Source organism: Canis aureus, chromosome 6, assembly GCF_053574225.1.
Source record: "Canis aureus isolate CA01 chromosome 6, VMU_Caureus_v.1.0, whole genome shotgun sequence".
In the NCBI taxonomy this organism is placed as follows: Eukaryota; Metazoa; Chordata; class Mammalia; order Carnivora; family Canidae; genus Canis; species Canis aureus.
This window is the reverse complement of record NC_135616.1, coordinates 12,183,517-12,187,154: the sequence shown is the minus strand read 5'-3', so window position 1 is coordinate 12,187,154 and position 3,638 is coordinate 12,183,517. Positions and strand designations below refer to the sequence as shown.

Here is a 3,638-nt window from a genome sequence, read left to right as displayed (position 1 = left end):
TCAGCCATCAGCATTGACATCATATCAACCTAAAGAAATCTATTTCTTACATGTTCCAAATGAGATATAAAATTTGAATTCTGGTATTCTTTGCATCAAGAGCATAACAGAAAGAAAATGTCTTTACTTTTTAAATAAATGAACTTCTACTATTTCAACATCAATATGCTAATTCAATTGAAAGACTTACAAGGCAAAATGCAAAATTACTACATGCAGTATTTGAGAAGCATCACAGCCTTGTGCTTCTGAGCACAGACTGGGTTATAAATCAAACTCCTTGTATTCTAATTCCAGCTCTGCCACTTACTAGCTCCCAACTACAGCAAAGTTACCCAACATCTCTGCGCCTCTATTTTCTCATGTGTGAAATAGGGGTAAGTTGATATAAGAATCATATGAGTTGGGAACCCTGGGTGGCGCAGCGGTTTGGCGCCTGCCTTTGGCCCAGGGCGCGATCCTGCAGGCCCGGGATCGAGTCCTACGTCGGGCTCCCGGTGTATGGAGCCTGCTTATGTCTCTGCCTCTCTCTCTCTCTCTCTCCTCTGTGTGACTATCATAAATTAAAAAAAAAAAAAAGAATCATATGAGTTGAAATAAATAAAGTAACATAGTTAATGTTTATTATCATTACTCAGCCACAAAACTTAATGGATTAATATGTAATGCCCAGAATGAATTGAGCTATCATTGCTTATAATACAAATACAAATGGACCAAATTTATTTTTTAATAGGCCTTTTGTTCCCCTTTTAAACAGTAGCAACAACCACTAATCAGTGAGGAATAAGAATATAATAATATGTAAAGTCATTTTAATTGCATGCCAATCTTCTGGTAAAATAAAAAAACAGCACAAATCACAGATATTTTTTAAAGATTTATGGAAATATATGCATGACAATTGTTAGAATTTCTCTACATTTTGAAAACATTTGGCCCTTGTTTTTTGGAGATTAAATAAAACAAATGACATAAATGGAGGAGGATCAAGGTTTTAAGACACTCTGATGGCAGGAAATAAACAAATATGGCTAAAGTGGCCCTCTAGCAAATCAACTCTCAATTCTTGGCCCAATTCACTGACATTTACAATTCATCAGTGCTTATTCAGAGCATAGAATTAGTAAAACATGGCACTTTTCATGAACTAGACTTCATGATTGCCATTCTATCTGACATAACTTGTATAATTAGAAAAAATATAATCCGTTAAGTAAAAAACATAATCTTTTGACTTTTGGTAACCCAATTTCTCTTTTCTCATAAATGCTGAACTGGATATTTGTATTTAGAGGAAGTGACTCTTCTTATTTTAAACGATTGCTATAGCTTTGGTTTTATGGCCAATTTTTGAAAACAGTTCTAGAATTCATACCATGAAACGTGAGTTACGTGCCCACAAAGAATTGTTTAAATTTCCTGAGGGAGCTTAATACTCACCCACGCCATATGGAGAGCAGTTTCCCAGTTCCCACTGCAGCACACCTATCTGAATATACTTAGTTTTGGTCTAACTTTAGCCCTCTCAATTGATTTAGAAACTGATAACCTCTCAGTGAGATCACTTTTTCATCTTGTTATCATTCTTAAAAGTGTTTAAATCTCTTACAGCATTCAGGCTTAACTGTTTCTTCTGGAAGTCACAAAAACAGACAGCAAACACTTGATGAGAGAGAGGCTCTATTTGTAGGGATTTTCCAACTTGTTACTATCTCAAATTAAACAGTTCATTTCCCCTAAGTCACTTACAAAGTCTCCTTCATTGTTATGTTATAATAATAGAACTTCATTTATGTCATACTTTCAACTTACCATATACTATAGCTATCATTTAGATTTATTTTCCTAATTCCTCACCAGAATCTGAAGAGGTCAATCTTTGCTCTAGGGTTTCTAGAAAGGTCTAGTTTCTTTTCTTTCTTCTGTTACCCACAACATAATTTTTCTTGCTTGATTTAGTTTAACATATTTAATTATTCCAGCCAATGGAATTCTTGGAGGCCATCCCATCACTATTCAAATTCTTCAAAGTAGAATGGTGTCATATTTGAGTCACCCCCAAGGGAGTAGCTTACTTCGACGGGATGGCACTCTGCTGCACATCCTCACTGCAGATTTCACCATCAGATTTATAGCCAGAAAAAAATATTGTCTTCAATAACATGCAGCTCATCACAATTGCTTTTTTACTCTTGGCATTCTTGCTTTTCCTAGCCTGGTTTAGACTCAGGTAATTGTCTTATGAGATTAATATATCATTCATTTTATTTGCAAGACCCTCTCTTTCTGACCTTTTTCTTTCTCCTTACTGAAGAGTAAATAACTACACAGAATGTCTCAAGTGACTGAAGCAAAAAGCATTTCCCATTTTACTCACTTTAAAATGAAACATTTCTGGGCACCTGGGTGGCTCAGTCGGTTAAGCATCTGCCTTCAGCTCAGGTAATGATCTCAGGGTCCTGGGATTAAGTCCCTTGTGGGGCTCCCTGCTCAGAGGGGAACCTGCTTCTCCCTTTTCCCCGTCCCTCCCCCTGCTTGTGCTCTCTCACTTGCTCTCTGTCTCACATAAATAAAATCTTTAAAAATAAAATGAAATGAAATGAAACATCTCTATCATTTATTCATTCAGTCAAAAATATTTAGTGTCACTCTCTGGGCTCAGACCTAGCTTGCGGTGACATGGCTAAATGCATCAAGAAGGTCAGAATCTGTGGATAAATATAGACCCATTATGGTGCCTCCCTCAGGAAAATGGTGAAGAAGATTAAAATAAGCCAGCATGCTAAGCACACTTGCTCCTTCTGTGGCAAAATCAAGATGAAAAGACGAGCTCTGGGCATCTGGCATTGTGGCTTTTGTATGAAAACTGTAGTTGCATGGACCTACAACACCATTTCTGCCATCACAGTAAAGTCTGCCATCAGAAGACTGAAGGAATTGGAAGACCAGTAGACCATTTGAAACACTGCTAGCTGATAATAAATGGGTTAATTTATGTAACAAAATTACTTTTGCTTGTTGTTAAATTATTAATTAGATCTTCCAATTTGTACTGCTTAATTTGGCTTCCTCAAAAGACTTGGAAATTAAAAATCCTTATAATTAAAAAAATATATATTTAGTGTCTACTCTGTGCCTGGCACTATTCTAAGTGCTAGGTATATAGCAGTCAACAGCTCAGGAAAACCTTTGTGTCATCTATTCAAATGGGGAGGGGGGAGGGTAATGGACATTAAACAAGCATGAACATAGGAGGTAAGATGTCAGGTGGTGGTAGGGTTTTGAAGGAGAATAAAGCAGGCTAAAGAAAAAGTACATGCAGTGTGTTGCAGAACTGGGAGAGTTGCTGTTTGAACTAAAATAGCACAACACATACGTTGTGTAGAATACTTGTCAAGCACGTGCACTCTGGAGCCAGGTCACTTGGGTTAAATCTACTTGGGTTGTATAGAGAATAGCTGTCTGACTGTTCTCCTTATTTGCTGCTATGTAACAAATGACCCCAACACTCTGTGGTTTAAAATAATAACAATCATTTATTTTACTCATGAATCTGTGAGTCAGGAATTCTGACGGCACAGCAGAAAATGAGCATCTGTGTGCATGAAGTCTGTGGCTTCAAGGTGATGGCTTGA

The 3,638-nt window shown here is 37.0% G+C and overlaps 1 pseudogene; it reads left to right on the top strand.

Annotated features, from left to right (window-relative positions):
• Positions 1-2,682: 2,682 nt before the first annotated feature.
• On the top strand, positions 2,683-2,955 carry LOC144315117 (large ribosomal subunit protein eL43 pseudogene; annotated as a pseudogene).
• The last annotated feature ends 683 nt before the right edge of the window (positions 2,956-3,638 follow it).